The sequence below is a fragment of the Cannabis sativa genome, chromosome 2 (genome assembly GCF_029168945.1).
Source record: "Cannabis sativa cultivar Pink pepper isolate KNU-18-1 chromosome 2, ASM2916894v1, whole genome shotgun sequence".
Classification (NCBI taxonomy): domain Eukaryota; kingdom Viridiplantae; phylum Streptophyta; class Magnoliopsida; order Rosales; family Cannabaceae; genus Cannabis; species Cannabis sativa.
In genome coordinates this window covers 64,321,996-64,337,596 of record NC_083602.1, presented here as the reverse complement: position 1 = coordinate 64,337,596, position 15,601 = coordinate 64,321,996, and the positions used below count along the sequence as shown (strand labels likewise).

General features: G+C 35.2%; 1 non-coding gene across 1 annotated transcript; it reads left to right on the top strand.

Moving 5' to 3' along the window:
* Positions 1-3,021: 3,021 nt before the first annotated feature.
* On the top strand, positions 3,022-3,128 carry LOC133035213 (small nucleolar RNA R71). The gene has a single exon (XR_009686493.1). It is a non-coding gene; the product is annotated as a small nucleolar RNA R71 (small nucleolar RNA).
* The last annotated feature ends 12,473 nt before the right edge of the window (positions 3,129-15,601 follow it).

The window sequence follows — 15,601 nt, the reverse complement described above, 5'->3', positions numbered from 1 at the left end:
ACGGGGTCGTAACAAGAGCCGTCTTCAACTTTCAAAAATGCTTCATTACATTCAGCGGTAAACTCAAATGGTCTATTTTGTTCTAGCAAGTTACACAAGGGTTTGGACACCTTAGAAAAGTCTTTAATGAAGCGCCTATAGAAACCCGCGTGTCCAAGGAAGCTTCTTATGCCTTTCACCGTGGTAGGGGCTGGTAGCTTCTCAATCACTTCTAGCTTTGCCTTGTCAACTTCTATCCCCTTGCTAGACACTTTGTGACCCAACACAATACCCTCTTGAACCATGAAGTGGCATTTCTCCCAATTAAGCACCAAGTTGGTTTCCTCACATCTTGCTAACACTCTTTCCAAATTCTCCAAACACACCCCAAATGAATCCCCGTAGATAGAGAAGTCATCCATGAATATCTCCAAAATACTTTCAGCCATATCCGAGAAAATAGCCATCATACACCTTTGGAAAGTCGCGGGAGCATTGCACAATCCAAATGGCATCCTCCTAAAGGCAAAGGTACCATATGGACAAGTGAAGGTGGTTTTCTCTTGATCTTCCGGTGCTATAGAAATCTGATTATAACCCGAATATCCGTCAAGAAAGCAATAAAACTCTTTTCCCGCCAAACGATCCAACATTTGGTCAATAAATGGCAGCGGGAAATGATCCTTCCGAGTAGCATTATTTAGCTTCCGGTAGTCCATACACACCCTCCAACCGGTCACGGTTCGAGTAGGAATCAACTCATTGTTTGCATTAGCCACCACCGTGACTCCTCCTTTCTTGGGCACACATTGAACAGGACTAACCCATGAGCTATCCGAAATTGGGTACACAATACCATAATCTAGCCACTTGATCACTTCTTTTCGCACCACTTCTTTCATGACGGGATTCAATCTTCGCTGATGCTCAACAGAATTACTACAACCAGCTTCTAAAAGTATCTTGTGCGTGCAAATCGTTGGACTAATACCCCTTATGTCCGCCATAGTCCACCCGATTGCTTTCTTATGCTTTTTCAACACCTCTAGCAAAGCACCTTCATCTTCAACTACCAAGTTTGATGCTATAATAACTGGTAGCGTGTCATTCTCCCCCAAATAGGCATACTTCAGATGGCTTGGCAAGGGTTTCAACTCCAACTTCGGTGGTTCTTGGATGGAGGGTTTTGGAGGCTTAAAATTACTTTCCTTCAACTCCAAAGATTCAAAGGGCTTCTTGAAGTTAGGAATAGGTTGCAATGGCTCCACCCAAGTAACTTGGTTGTCTTCATCTTCACTCAAGTCTTCAAGCTCATCAAAAGAACTTATAAATTTCTCATCCCTCCAAGCTTCCTTGTGAAATTTTTCAGCCACTAGCGAGTCAATTACACTTATGCGGGAGCACTCTTCTATCTCATCCGGAAATCTCATAGCATTGAACACATTAAAGGTGACTTTTTGATCATTCACCCTCATTGTGAGCTCCCCATTTTGCACATCAATCAGAGTTCTTCCGGTAGCAAGGAATGGTCGACCCAAGATAATAGGCACATCTCTATCAGCTTCATAGTCTAGGATGATGAAATCAGCTGGAAAAATGAACTTGTCAACCTGTACTAGAACATCTTCTATTTTTCCTTCTGGATGGGCCATGGACCTATCAGCAAGTTGTAATGTAACAGTTGTAGGACGTGCTTCACCAATAGCCAACTTCTTAAAGATAGACATAGGCATGAGGTTGATGCTTGCACCCAAATCACATAAAGCTCTTCCAACATCCCGCCCCCCAATAGAACAAGGGATTGTAAAACTACCCGGATCCTTCAACTTCGGTGGAATCTTACTTTTCAACATGGCGCTGCATCCTTCGGTAAGAGCTACAGTTTCAAACTCCCCCAACCTCCTTTTCTTCGTCAAAATGTCTTTTAAGAACTTGACATAGTTCGGCATTTGCTCCAATGCTTCCACCAAGGGAATATTGATATGGAGCTGCTTCAACACATCTAAAAACTTCTTGAATTGCCCATCTTCCTGCTGTTTCCGAAATCTTTGAGGAAATGGAAGGGGTGGTTTAGTACATACTGGTGCAGATTGTCGGATCGTCGGATTGCCGACCCGATGCCGTATCAACTCGGTCCAGTACGCAATTTTCTGGGCAGTTTTTTTACTCAATTTTTCGTCGTTTTGGATTGAAGTGGGCTCCCCACTACCCTTTATTTCCTCCTCGGAATTTTTCAGATGCTTGCCACTCCTCAAGTGAATGGATTTGCATTGCTCCTTCCCATCCCTCCTTGGATTCTCCGTGTCACTAGGCAAAGAACCTTGCGGCCTAGCTTTCAATTCATTGGCCAAATGTCCAAGTTGCAACTCTAAGTTTCGAAGAGAGGCAGCTTGACTTTGTATCACCGCATCATTTTTGGCCATATAATCCCGCATTAGACTTTCCAAAGAACTTGGTTGGGCATTTTGAGCATGTTGTGAATGTCGGGGCTGTTGTGAAAAACCCGGTGGATATGCTTGTCTTCCTTGGGCTGGTGCGGTACTTGAGCTTGCTCCTTGACCTCCCCAAGACAAATTAGGATGATTCTTCCAAGATTGATTGTAAGAGTTTGAGAATGCCCCATTGTTTCTGTTAAAATTCTGATTTCCCATGTAACAAACGGACTCCGGATTAGATGGACACTTCTCAAACACATGCCCTTCTCCACAAAACACACATGAGACATCATCACTTTGAATGGCAGCAGCTGGTTGAATATTTTTAGCGTTCCCAATACTCAAATTCTTCAAAACATTCGTCATGGAAGCCATTTGAGCTGTCAAAGCTGTTATTGCATCCACCTCAAGGACTCCCGCCACTTTTCTACTTGTTGGAGCTCTTGTGTTGGACCATTGGTAGTTGTTACTTGCAATGGTCTCCAAAATCTCAAATGCTTCATTGTAAGACTTCGACAAAATAGCACCATTGGCCGATGCATCTAACACCATTCGAGAAGCTGCATTCAAGCCATTATAAAAAGTCTCCATCTGAATACAATGTGGAATGCCATGATGTGGACACTTTCGCAAAAGTTCCTTAAACCTCTCCCACGCATCACTTGTGGACTCATCTTCAAGTTGCTGGAAAGACATGATCTCACTTCTGAATTTTGCATTTCTAGTGGGAGGAAAGTATTTCCTCAGAAACTTCTCAGCAAGGTCATTCCAATTGGTCACAGAATCAGGCGGCAAAGTGTTGAGCCATGATCTAGCTCGGTCCCGTAGTGAGAATGGGAATAGCTTCAACCTTAACACCTCTTCACTTACTCCTTGGATCTTGAAAGAATCACTCACCTCCAAGAATGAACGGAGATGGAGGTGAGGATCTTCAGTTGGCATCCCGCTGAATTGCCCCACGGTTTGGAGCATTTGAAACATCACTGGCTTGAGCTCAAACTGCGGTGCTTGTATTTCAGGCCTCACAATGCCTGGATTGAGCTCATTAAACATGGGGGCTGCATACTCCCTTATAGCCCTTGCTCGATCATCTGCCAATATGATGGGATTAACAATTTGTTGAGCAATCCCCTCATCATCAAAATTCTCAGCCATGATGTCTCGGCCCTTAGCCTTTTGAACCCTTCTTCTTCTTCGGAATGTGCGTTCAATCTCGGGATCAATAGGAGCAAGTTCAAAGTCCTCTTGTTGGTTCATACACTATAGATACCTGAGAATTCAAAGAAAAACCAGCAAGATTAAAAGCACAAAAATTCTTAGAATGTCAATTAGTTGATAAAACAAAATTTAGAACTTAAAGTCCCCGGCAACGGCGCCAAAAACTTGTTGTGAAAATTCTATTGCTTTATAATTGCGCAAGTGTACACAATCACAAACAAGTAATACAATGATAAGTAATCAAAGTTCGTCTCCACAGGGACTTTTTACTAAATAATGTTAAATCCACTAAAAGTAATTCCAAGAATTTCAAATAAAACTAAAATAAAGTCACACATTAATGCACGAGAAAAATTTATAGCTTTGATTCTAAACTTGAGACTAACTTTTTAAGCTAAATAAACTAAAAAATGAGAAGCTAAAAGTGACTAAAGTGTGGTAATTTCAGATTTGGAAATTAGACTTGGGTGATTAATTTCCACTTGTATGTCCCAGTTGATACAACAATGACCCAGCAATAACTCAGCAATCCTGGCAGAGTTAACAAATTTCAAAAAAACCAGCAAGCTTTTTCCAAAACTTGCAATAAACCATTCATAATCTCACAATGCATTCCTACATCAGTTTAGATCACAAATAGCCCAATAAAGCATCAAATCCTTAGTTATACATGGTAGCAAAATATTCCTATTTCACTACTAATTAATACCTAAAAGAAAAGGTAAAAATCATGCATCAATTAGAGGGGTTCAACTAGGTCTTACTTTTCCAAGTAAGATCTAGCTTGGTAAATGTTAAAAATGGCCAAAAATTATCATTCAATCAACATTCCATCACATCTAATTGAACTAAGTCAAGATTACTTCATCATTGCAAAATCAAAACACTAGTCCATACAAGGGTTCATAACCACCCAAATCTCAAAGAGTTTAGTTCATAGCTGAAATTAAAAATAACAAACCAGAAAATAAATTGTTCATGGATGTAAAGAGAAAATTAGAGAGAAGGAAATGATACAAAATGAAGAGGAGAGCAAGGGAAATGAGTTTGAAGCTCAAGTCCTCTCTTTGTAGGTTGCCTTCTTCTCCTTCTTCTCAATCTTCTTCTTCTTTCTTTGTACTCTTTCTTTTTTTCTCTGTACTTAGATTGCTGCTGTAATTTTCGTACTCTCCATTCAAAGTGCAGCCACCATCATATTCTATGTCCTTCCTCTTTTCTCTTTTTGCACCCCAATTAGGGTACCAAAGTTTACCCTAATTAGAATTCCCAATCATCACCCACTTGTCCTTCATTTTCCACATGTTTGTTGAGTCAATAGCCAAATTCCGCCACCTCAGCTCGTTTTTCTTTTCATTAAAGCCAGCTGGACTATCTGCCAAAATAAACTTACTGGGCTGACAAATTGCTACGCGATGATTGCTACAGCAATGCCAGTCAGCAATAATCATTTTCCTGCTCCTTTTTCTCCTTGTCCCAAACATTTTCAAATACCTATTCTTGTATTTTTCTGCTTAAAACACATAAAAACAATAACATAAGTCTATTTAACACTTACTAACACACACACTTCCATTTATTACAAAGACACAACAAACTAGACACAATTACACAATATAAACATTAATTGCTCCACAATTCACATTAAATTCAAGCTTAAAGATATGAAAATAACTCTAAATCTTAGAGTTATTAGCTGTGTTTTGTGGTTAGATTCTGTAATTTAAGCATGTTAAATTAAGGTTATTGGACTTGTTTTTGAAGCATGATTCTTAGGTTGAGCAAGCTATGGTTTTTCTATGCAAAAGATATGATTTTTGAAAGAAATGTCTTGAATCTATTGCTGTGTTGTTGTTGATGTTTTTAATTGTTTTCAGAGGCTATTTTATGCTTGTTTAAGTAGATTCAAGCTGGTTTGATTGCATGTTAGCTAGGTTTGCTCAAGTTTGAGTTTAGAACTCAAAGTTTGAGCTTTAATGGTGTTTTTCATTTATGTGCAATCTGGGTGGTTTTGTTGCTTTAGAAATGTTCTAGGGGTTGTATAGAACAGGTCTGGAAGGTTTCATGTGATTTGGGGTTGATTTGTGCAAGATATCAATTTTTGATGTTGCTGCCTGCGAGGAACCGGAATTCCGGTTGTGCATCCGGAATTCCGGATGGGGTTCTGAATTTTCCCAGAACCGGAATTCCGGTTGGGCAACCGGTCTGCCGGTTGGGGAAAATTCTGAAACCCTAGATTTTCTCGATTTTATGTTTTAGGGGGTATTGCCATGCTTTTTATCGATAGGGAAACTTTTAGTTCCTAGTTTAAGTCCCCGGGAAGTGATTTAGCGTGTCACTTATAGTGTTGTGATTTTTATGGTTTAGGAGCCTGTAATCCGTCGCGCAGTTAAAGTTCTAGTCAGGTTGACCGGCACACCTGAATTCGGAATCCAGGTAAGATTAGTATAACAGTATGCATATGTAGATTACATGTTTAACGTGCATGTAGGAAACCTGTTAGATTACATGAGTTATGTATGTTGGCTTCGAACCATCCAACCCTATCACGTCGGTACAGGCTGGAGTATGACCGAATGCGGCGGAGTATGACCGGTGCTCGACCGATCGGGGGCTGACACTTGGTTGGTGGTTCCGTACTATTGACGTATCCCGTCGGTACAGGCTGGAGTATGACCAGCAGTCGGAGTATGACCGGTTCGACCGATCAGGTGGATATAGTAACACGTCGGTACAGGCTGGAGTATGACCAGCAGCCGGAGTATGACCGGTTCGACCGATCAGGCTGTTACGTGTCAATAGTACCGTCCCTATGAACGTTCAGAACTCAGTACCGTGTTGGACACGGTAGTAGTGACTCAGTACCGTGTTGGACACGGCAGAAGTGGGACTCAGTATCGTGTTGGACACGGCAGTTAGGGTTATGATCAGGGGTATGGGCGCCTGATCATGACCGGGTTTTATGTATGAATATTATTATGCTTTTCTTACTGAGTCTGTCGACTCACAGTTCTATGTTTATGTGTAGGTAAAGGCAAGGCTAAAGCTGATGGACCGTGAGCGAGCTTATGAAGGTTGTACATGTCGGGACGGTTAGGCCTGGAGAGTACGATCCTCGGGACAGCGAGGCTGATTTTTGTAACTAGTCGCTAGGCGACATTTATTTTGTATAAACAGTTAACTTTTGTAAATGATTTTGTAATCGGGATCCCAAGTCTTTTTGTAATTATATTTTACAAGTTTAATTAAAAAGCAAAAAATTTTTAATTAATCACGTTTTCCATAAACCTCGTTGATTAGCAACGAGCTGCACAACATGTTTAAAAATCACGCAATACGCCTATGTTAGTTAGGGTGTTACAAAATTCCTCTCTTTTGGGCCTTGTGTGAGAGTTGGGAGCCATAGTAGTGGGTACAACATACTGAACCCAACGCCCCCTCACATGAACCACCCCAATTGTGAAGGCCCATTTGCCTGATTTGAATAAACTGTACTAGGTTAATTAAACTAGTTTAACCTAATAAAATTGATTAGCAACATAATTAATTTCATTTATTTTGAAATTAATTTAAGAAAATCATAGTTTAAAGAATTTTATATTCTAAGCTAAACTATGTGTATTTTCTTGTATTTAATTAAATATGGAATTATAACCATGTAGATTCTTTCTGAAGTTTAATTTAAATTTTTCATTAAATATTCCTATTTAAGTTGATATTTAGTTATCTACAACTAACCAACTTAAATCTGAATATCTTTTGGATTTAAAATTTCAAAATTAAGTTGAGGAATTTTAGGCATTGGTTATTAAGATTCTTTAGATATTTTTTAAGTTAATATCTTTTCGAATATTAACTTAAAATGGAATATTTTAGATATTTTTTTAGTTAATATCTTTTCGAATATTAACTTAAAATGGAATATTTTCAAATTAAGTGGTTACAACTTAATTTTTGATATTTAATTAAATTTAAATTTGAAAAATATTTAGGTTCTAGATTTTTTCTAATACAACCTAAATTAGATATTTTTTCAAATTTTGTGGAAAAGATACTTAGTCATATAAGATATTTTCTAGATGGTTATTTCTGACTACTTATTATTTCTAATATTAAATAGGAAAATATTATACATTGTGAAATTAATTATTTAAATAATTAATTTTGGTACAATTTATTTTAAGTATATTTTTTCCTAGTATTAAACTAGAGATTAATAATTAAGCCTTCTCTACACTTAATTATTTATTTCTTGAATTTAATACATTTAATGAATTTGAAAAATTAAATATCTAAGTTGATTTTCATCATGATACTTAAATATTTCTTTTTCATGACACTTAATTAAATAGAAAATTATTTTTAGTTGAAATTTATTTTTTCAACTAAATTTAAATAATTTTCAAAATATATTATTTTCTTTATTTTATTAATCAAATTTCGAAATTGGATTTCTTAAATGCTGGAATTTTGAATTTTATTTGAAAAATAGATTAAAGTTGTAAATTATTTATTTTAATTTTGGACCAACTTAAATCAATCATTTAATGATTAATTTAAAATAAATTGAATTAAAAATATTATTAGAAATTGAATTAATTAGTCAAAGGAAAATCTAGATAGATGATATTTTTGCTTGAAGTATTTTTCTAGTGTATTTAATTAAATAGAAAATTAATATTTAAGTTGATTTTCATCATCATACTTAAATATTTGAAATTTTTCTTATATATTTAATTAAATAGGAAAATTATATTTTTTGTTGTAAATTAATTTTACTAATTAATTTTGGGCCAACATTAAATTAGAATAATTTTTCCAGGATTAATTTTTTATTTTAACTTGCATTTTCAAAAATTGTGTCCTTGAATACTTTGATTTTTCGAAATGCAATATATATTTATTAAAAAATTAAATTTGAGTTGTAAATTAATTTAAATTAATTTTGTAACAACTTAAATTGAATATTTTTCTAAATATTTATTGGAAATTATTTCTAAGATGGAAATAATTCATGTTATTTTCATATCCATCTAAGTAAAATTTATAAATATTAAATTAAAATTTATATTTAGAATTTTTTCATTCTAAATTGGAAATTTTAATAAATATATATTTAAAATAAATAGATTAAATAAAGAGAATCAAAGAAAATACAACTCTCTTTAAATAATGAGCTTTATTATTAAGATATTCGATCTCCATTGTTGGTCTTACAAAAGTTAAATGTTTTCAATATAACCTCGAGACGCTAGACTTCGTCCCCCTATGGATGGTTATTCGTTGAACGCATTTAACACCGTAAGATTTCATTTGATAAGTGTTTTGTGAGTTTTCGTCTCTATTTAGACTCTCCCCTACGGTGACTACTTAGAGATAAACTCATAAAACATGAAACAATGGTGGAAGCTCATAAAATAAGAATAACCTTGACTCTCGCCTACCGGGACAACGTTGGATTCTTATTTTGATCGAATAAAAGGTTGCTAGAATGGTTTCTATTTTAGATGAGCTGACAACTCTATTCAATAAATGATACTTTGACTCTCGCCTACCGGGACACTGTATCAGTTTGTTGAAAACCTTGGAAATTATTTAGGATTGTATGTTTTAGTATTTTCACTAGTCATTCCTACTTGCTATATGTTTATAATTTCTGAATTGTGTATGAATTTATATTGAACCATGTTATTTTCTGTTATTAAGTTGTAGTTTAATTTCGAATCTTCATTGTTGGTCTAACATGTTTGTTTTTCTAATGAGATAAATCCCTAATGAATTTTCACCATTAGACATACATAATAGTGTAAGATCTCGAAAGATAAATATTGTATATGCAACATCTAGCTGTTCATCAATTGATGACACCTTAGACTAGTATTTTTACAATATGAAACAAGAAGATTACATAAATAAGATTACTTTGTCTTTCGCTAATCGAAGCATCGTTGGATTCTTATTTATAAACGAAATTATCCTAATTCCTCTTAGCTTATTCATTTCGAATCAGCTTAATAATATATCATTGGATGAATGGTCTATAAATCATTTCATGTCATTATATTTTCTCTTAAGAAATTAAATGACGCATATGATTATAATCGTGAAATTCTATTCCCAATTGATATAAATCCTCAATCTTAGACGTCTCCTACTTGTATGGGCAAATCTGACTTAGAGTTTGTATTAGTAGTGCTGGTATAAATTTAAGTCTTTGACTTTAATTTTAGATTCCAAATAGAAATTTTCTTATATTTCTAATTCCAGAATACAATACAGTTACACTTTCTCAAGTGTTTAATATCCATCTTCTATTAATGGATTAAAACTGTATGGAATATGAGTTAGGTATTCTGTGACCAGGATCCACTTGCAGTATTCTAAGAACTCTTTGATGTAACTAAACCTATGTCATCAATAGACACTACCACATTTTTTTTTTAATTTATGGCATTTGTATCTTGTTCATAGTGGATTTGACAAGATCAATCTCTGCAAAGAGTTAATATGCCTATATCCACTGAAAGTAGTTCATCTCATTCGCAGATGGATGTACATTCAGGGGTGGATATGAGTTTTTGTTGTATTCTTAAAACGATAACTCTAGATTATACCTTTTAGCAAATAAATTTGAAATGTTTGAAAAATTTCATTAATTTCTAGCAATGGTTAAAACCATTAAGGTAAGTGGTTAAAGATCTTGCGAACTGATAGGGGTGGAGAAATAGTTAGTAGATATGCAGTTCAAAGATCATTAAATTAATTTTTGAATTATATCCAAACTTACCTCCCCAGAAATTTCGAGTTGCATATTGATGATTAGTTACTAGTCGTTGCCTAAATCCTTCTATGGTAATACAATTTCAAAATGATGTAATGGTTGGGTACTTAATGTAAATCATTACTAGATTCATGGATGACCTAATCAAAATCTTAAGAAAAGCTAGAACTGTTAACCATGGTTTGTTAGCTATTCTAAGTGATTAGGGGTGGACCATCCCATTGTCAATAGATAAGAAAGTGTTTGTTCAAACAAATACTATTTTTCTAAGATAATGACTAAGTCTGAAAACAAGTAGAAAATAAAGGAGATATTTTTCTTAATTTCAAAAGTGTTCTATCATCTTATTTGATATATGATGATCCCACTGCCTCTGTTGTCTTGTCATAACCGAAGAGATCAATACCATTTAGTTTTCTTAGACATAATTCACGGTACCTCGTTGTAGTGGGAGAGTTTCTAGGAACTCACCTTCTTATGACTTGGGAGACACTAGTGATTAAAATCCATTGTGAGTTTAAACAAGTAATGGATTGTCAAGATAAGAAACTAAGAAGAAAGCCAATAGAACTATGGTTTAATCCATTCACATGGAATAACCTAAAGTTTTCTATTACAAGGACATAAAAGGAAATTTTAGTTAATAAGTCTATTCAATGGACTTAACAAAACTTTCTGTTCCTAGTATTATAGGATTGAGTTTATCTAAACCTATGACTTGTGGTATACCTGGTAATTACTTACTCTAATGCAAGCAACTTACTTTAGTAAGATGCCGAAGCATTTTCTTTCAAATGGCAATCTATAGAAGCTTCACAACTTCTTAGGTATAGATTTTTTTTTATCTAAGGAAAAGTCTTAACTATTCCAGAAAAGATAAAGCCATGAAAGAATTTCTTAAATCAACAGTGAGAGGTCTTAGATATGCTTTTGTATGCCTTAGACCAGACACCTGCTGTTGAGTGGGAGTAATGAGTAGGTATCAGATTAATCCAGGAGAAGAACATTGGAAGACAATCAAGTAAATCTTAAGATTAAGAAGAGGAACTATATGTTAGTCTATAAGGGTGTGTTTAAAACTCTTAGACTACACCATATCAGATTTCGAAATTTGCCTTTGTGCTAGAAAATCTTTCTGATAAGATGGTGGTTACTCTGGGGGTGGAATAGTGATTTTGGAGAAGTGTAAAAACCTATCTGAAGTCTCTAGGTCTACCAGAGAGGGACTGAATGTTAAAGTTGTAGGAAAGGTACTTATTCAGTCTAAGGAAAGTTCTATACATTTTTGGCATCATTCCAAATTGCCTTAACTACTAGTGTTAATTTCCTGATTAACCAAAAGTAGTTGCCAAAGATATAGAATCCAGTATCCCAAGAGAGTAGACATATAGAGAGGAATTTCACATTATCAATGATTTTGTGATTAAGGAAGAGTAATGGTGGAGAAAAGGTTGTGGTTAATTCAACCTTTCAGATCTTATTACGAGGAGTTTACTACTACTACACTTGATTTGTATATCAAGGTGTTTAGATTATTTGAAACGCACTTTTTGTTTTATATTAGTGCAAGTGGGAGTTTGTTGGGTTTTATGCCCTAAATAAAACTCATTTCAATATAATAAGATTTACTTATTAATATAGATCAGAAATAACATTTAATGCTGCATGGTTCACATGATTTATTTCATGATTATACGTACATAATGTATGAATTCATCTGAAACCCTTTTCACATACTTGATCCTGTTTATTGTGCCGTCAACACATTGGAAAGTAAACATGACTATGTGAATAAAGTTTCCTAGATTTATCAGACATAGGGTTTTACTGATATGATAATCTACAACAGAGTTTACTTGCATTTGGAGAAATGCTATGTTCTTTCCAGAGCATTGGTTAAAGTAAAGCTTAGGTTGGATGCATGGAGTATGCATCGGAAGGGACCGATATTGAACTTTGACTTAGATTTATTAAACTTACCGTAATATCTATTCAACTCAATATCGCCTAGTTGATCCTAGATCAAATGATCTTAATCCTGGTATGATTAGGCTCAATCTCGAGAGGCTATTCGTGTTCTTTGATTTGTTAGTTAAGCCTACTTTTAGGTCAGGGTGATACGTACATTTTGGGAACACGGTAGTGCAATTGAGTGGGAGCGCTAGCATAAACATGGAATCTATAGCTTCTATCTGGCGAATAGTAAGCAAAGGATGATCTCCTTCGAGCTTGACCAAACGAACATAAATGGTGGAGTACTCATTTCACATAAGCTGAAATATCATTTATACGGGGTCAAGTGTTTTAAGGATAAAATACATTGTAGGGTGTAACGGTAATTTAATCCCTTTACAGTGTAGATCATTCATATAGAGGATCATTGATCACATTAGGATTATAACAATGGATAACTAATGATGTGTCTATATGGTGGAACATATAGAGCATTCTATATACTGAGAGTGCAATTCTAAGTTCTATGCGTGGATTCAACGAAGAATTAATAAGTTAGTGAATTTTAGTGCTAAATTGTTGATCTACTTATTGGAAGCTCGGTTATATAGACCCATGGTCCCCGCACTAGTTGAGATAATATTGCTTGTAAGACTCATATAATTGGTTTTGATTAATCAATTATAATTCTCAAATTAGACTATGTCTATTTGTGAATTTTTCACTAAGTAAGGGCGAAATTGTAAAGAAAGAGTTTATAGGGGCATATTTATTAATTATGATACTTTGTATGGTTCAATTAATAAATATGATAAATGACAATATTATTTAATAATTATTTATAGTTATTAAATAGTTAGAATTGACATTTAAATGGTTGAATTAGAAAATTGGCGTTTTTGAGAAAATCAGATGCAGAAAAGGTAAAACTGCAAAATTACAAAAAGTGAGGCCCAAATCCACTAGTATAGGGCCAGCCACTTTTGTAGGAAATTTAAACTGATATTTTCATTATTTTAATGCCAAATAATTCAAACCTAACCCTAGTGGAACGCTATAAATAGATAGTGAAGGCTTCAGGAAAATTACACTTAAATTTTCTATTTTTCCTTCAGAGAAAAACCTGAGCCTTCTCTCTCCCTATCTTTGGCTGAACCCACTCTCTCTCTCTTCCTCATTGAGATTTCGAAATACTTAGTGTATGAGTAGTGCCCACACACAGCAAGTGATACCTCAATCATAGTGAGGAAGATCGTGAAGAAAGACTTTCAGCAAGAAGGAGTTTCAGCATCAAAGATTCAGAGAAAGAGATCCAGGTTCAGATATTGATAATGCTCTGCTACAGAAAGGAATCAAGGGCTAGATATCTGAACGGAAGGAGTCATAATATTCCGCTGCAACCAATGTAAGGTTCCTTAACTTTATATGTGTTTATTTCATCGTTTTAGAAAGTTCATATTTAGGGTGTTAATAAACATACTTGTGAGTAGATCTAAGATCCTGGTAAAATAAATTTCTAACAGCCATGAGTGAAGAGAATAAGTCTATGCAAGACAATAAAGTTTGGGAAGTTGTCCCATTACCAGAAGGTGTAAAACCAATTGGTTGTAAATAGATATTTAAAACCAAGAGGGATGAAAATAGTAATGTGGTGAGGTTTAAGGTATGTCTTGTAGCAAAAGGCTATACTCAGAAAGAAGGCATTGATTATAAAGAGACTTTCTCTCCGGTTTCATCGAAAGACTATTTTAGAATAATAATGGCACTTGTTGCTCACTTTGATCTTGAGTTACATCAGATGGATGTTAAAACAGCATTTCTCAATGCAGATATTGATGAGACAATTTATATGGAGAAACCAGAAAACTTTGTGGTTGGTGACCCAAAGAATATGGTTTGCAAATTAAAGAAATCCATCTATGGACTCAAGCAAGCTTCCCGTCAATGGTACCACAAATTTCATCAAGTTGTTCTCTTATTTGGTTTTGAGATGAATGCTGTTGATGAATGTGTGTATCGTAAGTTTAGTGGGAGTAAGTGCATATTTCTGGTTTTATATGTCGATGACATATTGCTTGCCACTAATGATATAGGCTTATTGCACGAAACCAAGAGATTTCTATCCAAGCATTTTGAGATGAAAGATCTTGGTGATGCCTCTTTTGTTTTAGGAATTCAAATACATCGAGACCGTTCTCGGAGTATTCTTGGATTATCACAAAAGAGCTATATCGATAAAGTACTCAAACGGTTTGGCATGCAAGACTGTAGACCAGGTGATACCCCTGTCGTTAAAGGAAACAAATTTTGTCTTAAACAATGCCCTAAAGGAAGCCTTGAAATTCAGGAAATGCAAAATATTCCCTACGCTTCAGCTGTTGGGAGTCTTATGTATGCTCAAGTGTGTACGCGTCCGGATATAGCGTACATTGTTGGAGTGTTAGGCAGATACTTAAGCAATCCAGGAATTGATCACTGGAAAGCAGCCAAAAAGGTTATGAGATATTTGAAGAGAACAAGAGAGTACATGCTCACATATAGGAGGTCAGATCACTTTGAAATCATTGGATATTCTGACTCCGACTTTGAGGGATGCCAAGATAGTAGGAGATCTACTTCGGGCTACATATATCTGTTAGGTGGTGGAGCTATATCATGGAGGAGTGCAAAACAAACACTCATAGCTTCATCCACCATGGCAGCAGAATTTGTTGCATGTTATGAGGCATCCAACCATGGTATATGGCTGAGAAACTTTGTCACAGGGCTGCGTATTGTGAATGGAATTGAAAGACCACTTAAGTTGTATTGTGACAATAACTCAGCTGTATTGTATTCCAACAACAATAGGAGCTCGACGAAGTCAAAATACATTGACATCAAGTTCCTTGTTGTAAAAGAAAGGGTACAAAGTGGACAGATTTCTATAGAACACTTAGGTACAAACTCCATGATTGCAGACCCCCTTACTAAGGGTTTGCCACCCAAGGTCTTTCATGAGCACACTGCTCGTATGGGTGTTTTAGATTATGAGGATATCTAGATTCAGTGGGAGTTTGTCTTTATTATCCTTAGTGTGTTTTATTTGTTTCATGAAACATTTGTATTTGGATATTTTTCTGATCAGAAATTATGTTATTCAGTTTATTTCACTTTATACATTTAAGCTAAAGTTTTGATCTCCATAAAGTAAAGTAGGACCAATTGAAAATTGACATGAATAGATCACCATGCATGT